At 42.9% G+C, this 13,790-nt stretch overlaps 1 protein-coding gene across 2 annotated transcripts in view; it reads left to right on the top strand.

The window, feature by feature from the left end:
• The window catches only part of STAT6 (signal transducer and activator of transcription 6), a 335,779-nt gene that overhangs the window by 162,410 nt on the left and 159,579 nt on the right, over positions 1-13,790 (top strand). The gene's annotated exons all lie outside the window — the stretch shown is intronic.

Consider the following 13,790-nt stretch of genomic DNA (forward strand, 5'->3'; position numbering starts at 1 on the left):
TACACGAATTCTGACGCATTTCGACCCTACAGGGTCTTCTTCAGAGGATTTGTTCGCTGTAGAAAGATATTTTCACTCGACTGGCACACCAGAAGGGAGCCCAATTCGCTCATGCGTGGCTTACAGGGAGTCACACTACTGGAAAAAATCCCAAAACGCCAGTGCAGGGCGCAGAGGCAGAAAGACAGCACCTGCAGTTAAAGTGTCGAGGAACATGGCTATAAGTGCATTGTAATTTGCACAAGTAAGAAATTCCATAAATTTAATACAAAAGTATTAGATATAATGACTGGACAGCTAAATACTGCTAGGGAGCAGACTGCATGTTGTAAAAATACAAAAAAAATAAATATGAAAATAAGTTTATAAAGATAAATAAATTCGGAAAATTTCTTTTAATGCTAATCTTAGCATTAATGCAGCCTTTGTATCGAAGCACTTGATTCTGCTGCAGCTGCGTGACACTCCACTTGCCATTGAGGCTCTTGACGGAAGACCTCTACAGCCTGCCCATGTGACTCATGAGACTGTTCCGTTGTCCATGGCCGTTATTTCCTCACCTAAGTTTCCGTTGGTTATTCGTTATCCTTCACTCTCCTCCCTGCCGGAGGAGTACCGCGATTTTAGCGATGTCTTTGACAAAGGTCAAGCCGGTGCCATACCCCCTCGTGGCTGGGTTTACCCTTTGTCGATCTTGGAGGATAAGGCCATGGAGGAGTATATTGCAGAGACACTTTCTCCAGGTTTCATCCGCAAATCCTTGTCTCCTGCTGGAGAGCCATCACACAGATGTCTGTCATGTGCTTCAGAAACTAAGAAAGAACAATCTCTATTGTAAATTGGAGAAGTGTGAATTCCATCGTGAACAGGGTAAATTCCTGGGTTATGTAATTTCCACTGCTGGTATTTCGATGGACCCAGGGAAACTTTCAGAAATCCTACAGTGGCCCCGACCCGCGGGTTTACGTCCTCTGCAACATTTTCTTGGCTTTGCCAACTATTATCAGAAGTTTATTCATAACTTCTCGTCTCTGGTCAAGCCCCTGACTGATATGACCAAAAAGGACGGTAACTCACAGAGTTGGTCTCCGGAGTCCATTAAGGCCTTTGAGAGTCTCAAGGCTGCCTTTGTTTCTGCTCCTGTGTTGGCACATCCTGATCCTACGTTACCTTTTATCCTTGAGGTTGATGCTTCTGAGACTGAAGTTGGCGTCTTTCTGTCTCAACGTCCTACCTCTGAGAGCGCTATGCATCCTTGTGGCTACTAGGGATGAGCCGAACACCCCCCTGTTCGGTTCGCACCAGAACATGCGAACAGGAAAAAAGTTCGCTCGAACACGCGAACACCGTTAAAGTCTATGGGACACGAACATGAATAATCAAAAGTGCTAATTTTAAAGGCTTATATGCAAGTTATTGTCATAAAAAGTGTTTGGGGACCTGGGTCCTGCCCCAGGGGACATGGATCAATGCAAAAAAAAGTTTTAAAAACGGCCGTTTTTTCAGGAGCAGTGATTTTAATAATGCTTAAAGTCAAACAATAAAAGTGTAATATCCCTTTAAATTTCGTACCTGGGGGGTGTCTATAGTATGCCTGTAAAGGGGCGCATGTTTCCTGTGTTTAGAACAGTCTGACAGCAAAATGACATTTGGAAGGAAAAAACTCATTTAAAACTACTCGCGGCTATTGCATTGCCGACAATACACATAGAAGTTCATTGATAAAAACGGCATGGGAATTCCCCCCAGGGAAACCCCGAACCAAAATTAAAAAAAAAAAAAATGACGTGGGGGGGTCCCCCTAAATTCCATACCAGGCCCTTCAGGTCTGGTATGGATATTAAGGGGAACCCCGGCCAAAATTAAAAAAAAAAATGACGTGGGGTTCCCCCTAAATTCTTCAGGTCTGGTATGGATTTTAAGGGGAACCCCGCGCCAAAAAAAAAAAAAAAACGGCGTGGGGTCCCCCCAAAAATCCATACCAGACCCTTATCCGAGCACGCAACCTGGCAGGCCGCAGGAAAAGAGGGGGGGACGAGAGTGCGGCCCCCCCCTCCTGAACCGTACCAGGCCACATGCCCTCAACATTGGGAGGGTGCTTTGGGGTAGCCCCCCAAAACAACTTGTCCCCATGTTGATGAGGACAAGGGCCTCATCCCCACAACCGTGGCCGGTGGTTGTGGGGGTCTGCGGGCGGGGGGCTTATCGGAATCTGGAAGCCCCCTTTAACAAGGGGACCCCCAGATCCCGGCCCCCCCCTGTGTGAAATGGTAAGGGGGTACTTACCCCTACCATTTCACTAAAAAACTGTCAAAATAGTTAAAAATGCCAAGAGACAGTTTTTGACAATTCCTTTATTTAAATGCTTCTTCTATCTTCCTTCATCTTCTTCTTCTTCTTTTGGTTCTTCTGACTCTTCTGGTTCTTCCTCCGGCGTTCTTGTCCAGCATCTTCTCCGCGGCGTCTTCTATCTTCTTCTCCTCGGGCCGCTCCGCACCCATGGCATTGGGGGGGAGGCTCCCGCTCTTCTCTTCATCTTCTTCTTCATCCTCTTCTCTTCTTCATCTTCTTCATCTTCATCTTCTCTTCTTTTCTTCTGCGGGCCGCTCCGCATCCATGCATGGAGGGAGGCTCCCGCTGTGTGACGGCGTCTCCTCGTCTGACGGTTCTTAAATAATGGGGGGCGGGGCCACCCGGTGACCCCGCCCCCCTCTGACGCACGGTGACTTGACGGGACTTCCCTGTGACGTCACGGGGAATGCCACAGGGAAGTCCCGTCATGTCCCGTGCGTCAGAGGGGGGCGGGGTCACCGGGTGGCCCCGCCCCCCGTTATTTAAGAACCGTCAGACGAGGAGACGCCGTCACACAGCGGGAGCCTCCCTCCATGCATGGATGCGGAGTGGCCCGCAGAAGAGAAGAAGAGAAGATGAAGATGAAGAAGATGAAGAAGAGAAGAGGATGAAGAAGAAGATGAAGAGAAGAGCGGGAGCCTCCCCCCCAATGCCATGGGTGCGGAGCGGCCCGAGGAGAAGAAGATAGAAGACGCCGCGGAGAAGATGCTGGACGAGAACGCCGGAGGAAGAACCAGAAGAGCCAGAAGAACCAGAAGAAGATGAAGGAAGATAGAAGAAGCATTTAAATAAAGGAATTGTCAAAAACTGTCTCTTGTCATTTTTAACTATTTTGACAGTTTTTTAGTGAAATGGTAGGGGTAAGTACCCCCTTACCATTTCACACAGGGGGGGGGGCCGGGATCTGGGGGTCCCCTTGTTAAAGGGGGCTTCCAGATTCCGATAAGCCCCCCGCCCGCAGACCCCCACAACCACCGGCCACGGTTGTGGGGATGAGGCCCTTGTCCTCATCAACATGGGGACAAGGTGTTTTGGGGGGCTACCCCAAAGCACCCTCCCAATGTTGAGGGCATGTGGCCTGGTACGGTTCAGGAGGGGGGGGGGCCGCACTCTCGTCCCCCCCTCTTTTCCTGCGGCCTGCCAGGTTGCGTGCTCGGATAAGGGTCTGGTATGGATTTTTGGGGGAACCCCACGCCGTTTTTTTTTTGGCGCGGGGTTCCCCTTAAAATCCATACCAGACCTGAAGGGTCTGGTATGGAATTTAGGGGGAACCCCACGTCATTTTTTTTTTAAATTTTGGCCGGGGTTCCCCTTAATATCCATACCAGACCTGAAGGGCCTGGTATGGAATTTAGGGGGACCCCCACGTCATTTTTTTTTTTTTTAATTTTGGTTCGGGGTTTCCCTGGGGGGAATTCCCATGCCGTTTTTATCAATGAACTTCTATGTGTATTGTCGGCAATGCAATAGCCGCGGGTAGTTTTAAATGTGTTTTTTCCTTCCAAATGTCATTTTGCTGTCAGACTGTTCTAAACACGGGAAACATGCGCCCCTTTACAGGCACACTATAGACACCCCCCAGGTACGAAATTTAAAGGGATATTACACTTTTATTGTTTGACTTTAAGCATTATTAAAATCACTGCTCCTGAAAAAACGTCCGTTTTTAAAACTTTTTTTTGCATTGATACATGTCCCCTGGGGCAGGACCCGGGTCCCCAAACACTTTTTATGACAATAACTTGCATATAAGCCTTTAAAATTAGCACTTTTGATTTCTCCCATAGACTTTTAAAGGGTGTTCCGCGGCATTCGAATTTGCCGTGAACACCCCAAATTGTTCGGTGTTCGGCGAACTTGCGAACAGCTAATGTTCGAGTCGAACATGAGTTCGACTCGAACTCGAAGCTCATCCCTAGTGGCTACTTTTGCAAGAAATTGTCACCTGCGAAGTGCAATTACGAGATTGGTGACAGAGAGCTGTTTGCGATCATTTTCACCCTGAAAGAATGGAGACATCTCCTCGAAGGTACCACTGTACCGGTTCTCATTCTTACTGATCATAAGAATCTCACATTCTTGTCTGAGGCTAAATGCCTCTCTCCAAGAAGGGAGCAGTGGGCTCTTTTCTTGTCTAGTTTCAATTACATTGTCTCATTCTTACCCGGTACTAAGAATGTAAGGGCTGACGCTTTGTCACGACAATTTTTCTCCACTCAAGATGGAGTCGGTTACGGTTCCTGTGTTTCCTCCTGATCGTATTCTGGCTATGGTTCGCACCAGTCTCACTTCTCCTCTGGGTGACCAAAATTCTTGCTGCTCAGGTCCATGCTCCTCCTGATAAACCTTGTGACCACTGCTTTGTCCCAGAGAGTCTTCATACTGCTGTGCTCCAGACTTACCATTCTCCCAAGGCTGCTGGCCACCCTGGGAAGAATCAACTCTTTTGGGCTATTTCCCAACAATTCTGGTGGCCTAGTCTACGTGCTGATGTAACCGCCTTCATAGCTGCCTGTTCCGTGTGTGCTCAGAGTAAGACTCCACGACACCTTCCAGTGGGCCTCCTACCCATACCCAATGGAGAGAGGCCCTGGACCCACCTGTCTATGGATTTCATTGTGGAGTTACCCAACTCCCTGGGCAACACAGTTATCCTTATGGTGGTTGACCGATTCTCGAAAATGTCCCATTGTATTCCACTTAAGAAGTTGCCCACTTCTAAGAAACTGACTTCCATTTTTGCTCGGGAGATCTTTCGCTTACATGGGCTACCCAAGTTGATTGTCAGTAGTCAGTTTGTGTCCCGGTTCTGGCGAGCCTTTTGTGCACAGTTGGGAATTCAGCTTGCTATCTCCTCTGCGTATCACCCGCAGTCTAATGGGGCCGCAGAACGAGCCAATCAGTCCTTGGAGCAATTCCTATGTTGCTATATTTCTGACCGTCATAACAACTGGTCAGACCTCTTACCATGGGCGGAGTTTGCTCACAATAGTGCCTTGAATTCTGCTTCCCAATTGTCCCCATTTATGGCGAACTATGGTTTCCAGCCCTCCATGTTGCCTGACTCATTTGTTCCCCAGAGTACTCCTGCTTTAGGGGAGCATCTCTGTGGTCTTCGTTCCACTTGGGCACAAGTCCAGGAGGCTTCGCGACATGCTAATGATAGATAGGTACAGACTCCATGCTGACCGCAGACGCCTGCCTGCGCCTTCCTACCAGGTTAGGGACAGGGTCTGGCTGTCATTTTGCAACCTCTGACTTCGTGTTCCCTCTCTGAAGTTCGCACCTCGGTTTATTGGGCCTTTCCGTATTCTTCGCAGGATTAACCCAGTGGCTTATGCATTAGACCTTCCTTCTAATATGTGTATTTCAAATGTATTTCACGTCTCCTTATTAAAACCTTTGGTCTGCAACTGCTTTACCACCTTGGTGCCTCGTCCTCACCCTATACAGGTTGAGAACCATGAGGAGTATGAAGTACAGTCCATTGTTGACTCCCGTAGGTTCCGTGAGCGCATACAGTACCTGGTGCATTGGAAAGGGTGCGGTTCGGAGGAAGGCTCTTGGGTCTCATCCTCGGACATACATGCCCCTGTCCTCCTCCATGATTTCCATAGACGTTTTCCCGTCAAGCATGGTGGTCCTCCGAGGGGGAGGGGTCGTTGAGGAGGGGGTACTGTCAGGGCTGGGCTCAGCTCTTCCTTTTTAAAGCTGGCCCCTCAGCTGTCGGCTAATTGCCAGCTCCTATCTCTCCACAGTGACTCACCTGTTGATGATATTCTGATTGTCAGTCCTGCCTACTTAAGCTGTCCAGTCCAGATGATCTCTGTCTTCGCCTTGGTCACATCACTAGAAATGCTCTCCTGTGTTCCTGTTAAAGACTTTCTTGGCTAACATTCCTTCTGGCTCCAGATCCTGCTTGCTGTTTTACTACGCTTATCTCTGGCTCCCTGGCGTTTTGGCTTGTCTGACTATCCGTTACGGTTCCTGAACTATGTTTTGACTATGTTTACTTTGTTTACCTTTTTTTATTAATATTAAACACGTGTGATTTAACTGTACTTCTGTCTAAGTCTGATTCATGGTTTCTGACAGGAAGACACAGGTACAGGCAGGATCAACCACGTATTTTAGAACGTAGAAAGGGACAAATCACCCTGCACACTGCAACAGCACTATGCTATCATTCATGCGTTATAACAACAGGAGATTTTTTTTTTTTTTTTTTTTATTTTGTTTTTTTTATTTTTTTTAGGGTTACAACCGCTTTTTCGGTTGTTTAAAGTCATATAAGCATTGATAAGCCCTAAGAAGCATTTTTTTGCCCATATAAATACACCTTAAAACACTTGCCTGTGCTATTAAAAAAAAGAAACATGCTTTAGTACTCCAGATACAGGAGTGAAATACCATATACAAAACACTTTGTACATACTTGTGCAGAGAGTACAAACATCTGTACTTCCTGTATGTAAAATCGAAAAGTCTCATTTCCCCATCCTAACATCTTATAAAGTTGAGTGCCGTGCACACAACTAAATGCACTGATGTACATACGTATATAGAAACTGTGTTGCTTGTCAAAAGATTTGTTATCGTGTTAAACCACTCTTGTGATTCAAGCATCTCACCAGACACAGGCAGGTTCCTGATTTCCCTGTGGGCACCACTGTTCTAAGACCTACCTAGCCTGAGCCTGGACACCTACCCTTTGTACTCCTATATGCATGTTTACAGTGTTAATATGGCCATACACTAAGTGAATTTCAGCCGGTTCTGGCTGCTTTGTGAATGCCCACCTTTCCTCTCCCCTGTTCGTTCACAGAAGGCTTTAAATTTTTTTATGATTTCACATAGTACCAGTTAACAGCCATGCAAGGAAAATGAGAAAGATTTGACTTCTGCCTTTGATAAACGCATTCTTAATTAAATTTGAACTGTTGGGAAATCTGTCAAATAGAGCCTGCCCTTGGTGGTGGTGCACTTCTGTATGTGGCTAATGTGGGACATAATGTACTGTGCCTTGTGGCTGCTTTAAGCTTTTGACTTTTCTCGGTTAGTTTACGTCAGTCTTGACTTAATTTCCTTGTGCTGGTAGAAGTTTCAAACACCTTTGTGGGAACTAGATGGTGCTCTTTCTTTTCTAATATGGGCCTAAGCAGTCATACTGTCTCTTTTCTTACAAGACCCTGGTGTGTTAATGTTTCACTTTGTTACAAGACACAAACATGCTCAGATATTATATTTAAGCACTTAAAACAGTGTTTTTGTGAAGTTGGCATTACCATTTGAAAATGCTTGTTTATTTGCACATGCTTCATCGATCCAAGATAATTAAAACAAATAAAACAAGGAAAATAACTTTTATAGAATTTTTTACCTCAACCCTCGGTGTTCTGCATTTACATATTTTTGAGTGTTAATATGACATTGTTTGTTAGATTGGCAGCAAAAAAAGCCGCATATTAGTTTTCACCACTGGATGAAGCCTTGCCTGAAGGTTCACCTTACATTAACCCCACTTGTAATCCTAAATCCAACCTTTTCATTTACCCTTTCTATAACTCCAAACCTCATACTATCCCTACCTAATGGTAATGATGAATTCCAGCCTTCCCTTCAGTTGTACAACCTCCTCTTCTGTACTTAAATTGCTTAATCTGATTTCAACGCACATTATGATTTTTTCACAGTGTACATCAAAAGCTGCAGAAATTCACACAGAGCCCAACACTATTCCACGCTGAAGGCCATACAATATGATCTTGCCATTTCCTCCACAGCCTGACTGCTCCTGGCCTGCCCCTTTTATTCATTGTATTTTAGTTCTGTCAATCAGGGAAGCTCAGCCTCACATGTGGGAGTTACCTAGGGAACATTAAGACAGTCAGAGGGATGACAAAGCCACACAAGGTGGAGTAACGCATAAGGGACAGAGCCAGTGCCGTAAGACATGATGGTTTAATATGTTTTATTCTTGAGCACTACCTCTGCCAAAATATAAGGTGAGCTGGTGGTGTTGTGTGCAGCACAAGGTGCTTCACTTTTTACAGAAGAAACAAGGATTGTAAAGTATACATTAATAAGCAAGGGACACTATACTTGGACTTTTTTATTCACTATTGTTTGGACTTTATTTCTTATTCTTGCTATATATCACATTTTTATTTTTTATGGATTGAGAATGAGGTGCAGCACTGAATCATCTTGGGTGAATCATTTATAACGTTGTGTGTGTGGAAAACTTTTCAATGCTGGCAGCAGCACATGACTATATATACATATTTATTGAATTTAGTTTAATATATTTTATATTATCGTTATTACAAGCTGTGTATAGGGGCATTTTTGTTTATCATCCCTTGGGTTGTAATGCTATGATAGTGTAATATAAAGCATTCCATGGACGGAGGGATTGGCTGCTGGTCCCCCCTTCTCCCCCCCCCCTCTTTCTTTACTTTTTCTTTTGCTGTCCTTTGCTGCTTGGCCCATTGAGTCATAATTTATTTCTATACTTTAAATAAAACGGTGCAAACCATCAAAATACTGTGCGGGATGCAGAGACTTTCTAGACCCAGAAGTCCACTATCTGGTCTTCAATCATTTGTGTTTATCATTGATGACATTGTGATGTTTGTGCATGTGGTCTTGTTCGTGGAGGTGATCCACTGTATGTACACCAATGTTGAGGTTCCTGTATTACCGTATGCCTTATCTAAATAAAGAATTGGAATAAAATATATATAAAGCATTCAGGTTTTATTAAAAAAATAAATAAATAAATGCAAATATCAAAGTGCTAAGTGCAGTAAGCCCTAGCAATCAGTCAAAATTTGCTTTACAAAAGTCATAAAAATATAAGGTTGTGTCTGACTGGTTACTATATATTGCAAAGCATTTTCATGTAGAATCTTCAGAACCATCTGGTGTGTCATGGTACATTGAAAAAAAAAACACATCTATTTGTGTTTGTTGGACGCTCATTCAAAATGATTAGACTAAAATGTATGTAGACCTAGATTTGGAAACTGGAGATGTTTATCTACATCCCCCCTCTAGTCAATAAAGGTACATGTTCTAATGTGTAAAATTGTATCACATTTAGATTATATTTATGATACAGCCTCACATGTCTACTGATAGGTGATGTTATCTTTCCACTTTCAGTCAAGTGTACATTGTCATAAATTCTCCTCCAAAAGGAGGGTTTGGTCTTACCTATGTAGAATGAATAATATTGGCACACATCATTAGGTAGACCATTCCTACCATTTGAGAGTTCACATAATAGGGGATCCATTTCTGGCCATTAGCAAGAACTACAAATTCCCCTTCTAGTATCCATTGGCAGTATTTACCAAACCTCAGGCAAACATGACTGTGTTTCTGTGTCTTCTCAAGATAAGCTCAAGATAAGATTCTAACTGTATGATCTGTGTATTAATAACATTTTTGGTTTTATCTAAAACTTCCTAGCACATTTCATTTTGGTGAGATGCTACACAGAAGGTCCCATATTGTAAATTTTTGGTTTTGTTCAGATGTAAATAGAATCACATTGCCAACATTTGGAAGAATGAGTTGAATTATTTATATACTGTGCATATTAACTCTGCTACTCCCTTGATATCCCCCACCGCTAAATGGCTTGTTAATTCTTGTCTGGTCTACTATACATACAGTACATCAAGTCCAAATGCAAACACACACAGTTACTAACCTCAAGCAAGTCTTCCATTGTGTTACAAACATCAAAATATAATATTTGTTTCATTATGTTCAAAAGCAGAACGTTAAGTTAAAGGTAAATAAAAACCATTATGTTTTGCAGGGTTATTTGCGGCTTGCATGTTTTGCAGGGTTATTTGCTCTGGAAAACATCATCTTTTATAATGTTTTGGAACACAAACAGATGTTGCCTTAGAGAATATCTGGCACTAGTTGATGCTAGGATAATGTAATTGTTTTTGCAAAGGCCCTTACTTAAATAACAATTAGCAATTATTGGGTTGATTTTAGCATCAAACAAACTACATCTATTCTTGTAACAATTATTAATTGCTTACAGAGGTAGTAGGACTATTTAAATGTATGCCAGGATAAATGTGAGAAATTACCCACTAGGATGAGAATACTTTCCCCAAATGCTATATTACTGAGAACAAAATCTAAATGGAACTACAGAAAGAGAAGTACTGGATAAGCAAAGCCCCTCCATATCCTCTACATACTGCAGATAGAGATTGTAGTACAAAATGTAGGCGTATCTCTAGCTAAAAGTTTTTTTTTTTTGTTTTTTTTTTAAGCAGGAAAATTTAGAACCAGGGTGAATAAAAATAGATTATTTAAAAAAAAAAGTCTGATTTCTTTTATTTAAACCAGAATTTTTATTTTTTTATTTTTATCAAATTTATTTTAATAAAATGCTTTTGGAGTAAAAGATAGTTTTCTCTTTAGTTTTCTCTTTAGGATACGGTAATAATTTTGTTTATTCAGCATGAAATGGAGCTTAGTTATGTAGAATGAGGCTGTATATTCTGCAATATTTAAATTTTTGGTAAATTCATTCAATGAATCCAAGCTCTGCAAGCTGAGCACTGCATTGATGCTTTCACACAATTTCCCAGTAACGATGAGATGAAACAAAGTTCAGGAATATTCCTTTATCCCATTCTTTTGCAAATCTATGTACACTACAAACTATATGATTGTTTGAAGATAAATGCATCTGTACCAGGATCTAATAAGTGTCAGGAGAAAGGGCAAGCAGTAAAAATGAATGTGAAACCTTCTAAGCAGCTTATAAACCTTTTGATCTTTCTGCACATAGCTTGAAGTGCTTTATTGAGGAGCAAAATGGCAGCGGGCCGTAGAAAAGACCCAGTTTGGGAGTAGTTACTAACCTGACAGCTTATTATTCTAAATAGGAAACCTTCATTTTGTTTGTAAATATTAAACATTCTAACTACCAGCAAGAATAGGTCCTTACATTTACAGAACACCTGTCATTTCAGATCCATCAAGGCAGCGCTTGTTAGCGGGCATCCACTGACCTGCTGCCGCCACGTTCCTCACCTTGTTGTGGCACTGCCACTTCACCAGCCGTTCCATTAAAGTGAATGGGACTGTCGGTGAGTCAACAGCGGGTCAGAGGAGGAGCCACTGCAGGACAGAGATGACAATTGCTCTTTAAAAATATGATTTAAATCGAGTTGATTCAAATCAAGCCTTTTTACTAGTGATTTATATCGTAATTTAAATTGTGATTTAAATCAAATCCATCCTGTGTAGAACCTCTGTTGGGTTTTGTATTGCTGTCTGTGCCTGCACTGGGGACATTTACAGTATTTGCCCACTGTTCCCAGGACAGAAGTGATGGGAAATCCAAAATGTTACAGTTGTCACCAAAACAGGAGGTATGGGGAACTCTTCCAATGGGAACATCTGTTCCAGCCACAACTGTCATTCACTTTGGAGTGATTTTACTACTTGTTGTGTCACCAGGACAACAATGAAATGGATCGCCTCTGTCCTCACTCTGGTATACACACAATTTGTTTGGAGCAGACATTTCCTCTGTCGGTTGGCTGCACAAGATTTTTTACATCTTACACCTTATATGGCTCCCCCCTTTAACACTATCTTCCATGTTCAAATAGATTGCCTTCATCTATAATATTTGTGAGGCATTAGTCATCTGTCTTGGTTGCCTCACTCCAGCCCCAGTGGTAGAAAAGTGGTGACTTTTGGGGACTCCCATGCCTCTCCCCTACGGGACCAGCGGAACGGCGTTGAACTATCTATATATATGGTTTTAATGAGTGGCTATATTTGTATTTCTTTCTACACATATAGTGTATTTGTATATCTATATTTGGCACATTCTATGCATTAAGATAAAAAACCTTCAGTGTGCAGCAGCCCTCCTTAGCCAGGGATGTTGCATGAGAGCCAGGATGGGCCAGGAGCACCAGCGAGGGACCCGAGAAGAAGAGAATCTGGGCTGCTCTGTGCAAAACCACTGCACAGAGCAGGCAAGTATAACATGTTTGTTATTTTTAAATAAAAAAAACAAGACTTTAATATCACTTTAAGACTTTAGTTCTGCTTTAATACATAACTGTTGATAAAATCAGGGGGAAAAAAGCAAAGAAAAGGCAAGTCACCATTATTGCCTTCAGATGATTTTTTCCCAATCACTGATTTACCACTCCATCTTCTGTACTTTTTGCCTGTATAGAAGCAGCCATCTTGATGGAGGAGAAGGATTTTGCTTGCTCAAGTTCCCCCATAATGACTGGTGGGAGTAATGATCAAGATGCAGTGGGAGAAATGCAGAAAACATAGATCCATAGAACTGATGGATCAGAAGCAGGGAGAGCCTTCCACTGCAGCTTTCTCTCCAGCAAGGAGAGCAATGATTGGCACATAAGTGACATCTCCAAATTGTGGCACTAGCAGTCAGAGGCACAGTACCTCTCACACTGCAAATATACAACTATGAGGCCTAGACACAGGGAGTGCACTGCTATTGTTCAGGAGGGATTATAGACAGTAGGTAGACTTTTAACACGTATGGATAATTAGTAACTCTGATGTTCCTTTTAAGATAGCATATCATGGGAACGTGGCCACTGATGGTGAAGTATAGACAGTCCTCTTGTACTAGACCTGGGCCAGAGTAGATGGCAGTGACCTGCAGCGGTTGCCTTAAGTTCTCTCCTCTTAGCAGGCTACAGTACCTCTTCAGTCTTCTCACATATTTCCCATCAAACCCATGGGGAGACCCCAGTGGTTGATAGCCAGCAGGTGCTCCCAGGGATCAGTGGCTCCTTCTCGGATGCCAGGCAGCCATTTCACATTGTCTCAGTCCTCAAGTACCCCCCAACAGGCCGTGTTTCCAGGATTTTCTTCACCTTGCACAGGTGCTTCAAATCAATGTCAATTGCTTGGTATTTATGACAGTAATTTTATCTAAGGGAAATTCCCAAAATATGGCCCTTTGGGGGTACTTGAGGACTAAGGTCAAAAACTGCTGCTTTAGTTGATCCTCTTTGCAGAAGAAACCCAAAGTGTGAAGCTGCTGAAGATTGGGAGACACCTAGGAGTACTGAGTCTTCTACTACAAGCTATGCAGTAAGAAGCTGACAGGGAGGGCGAATTTTTCCTCTGCAGGAATTCCCTCGATCAAGAACAGAGCAAGTGCATAAAAGAAACAAGAAAGTAATAACCTAGACAACAAAAGAGAATTTTTATTTTGAATGTCCATGGCTAAAACACCAAATAGCAAAAGTGACAGAACAAAGGATGGTAAACCACATTAAAAGAAGGTGCTTAATATTTCAGCTTACTGATCATTAGATATGATGGCTGCATTTGTTTTCTTTTTATAGACTTTTCCCCTCTGTTTTTGCCTGTTGATTTGAACAGTTGAACAG

The sequence above is a fragment of the Aquarana catesbeiana genome, linkage group LG02 (assembly GCF_042186555.1).
Source record: "Aquarana catesbeiana isolate 2022-GZ linkage group LG02, ASM4218655v1, whole genome shotgun sequence".
Taxonomy (NCBI): Eukaryota; Metazoa; Chordata; class Amphibia; order Anura; family Ranidae; genus Aquarana; species Aquarana catesbeiana.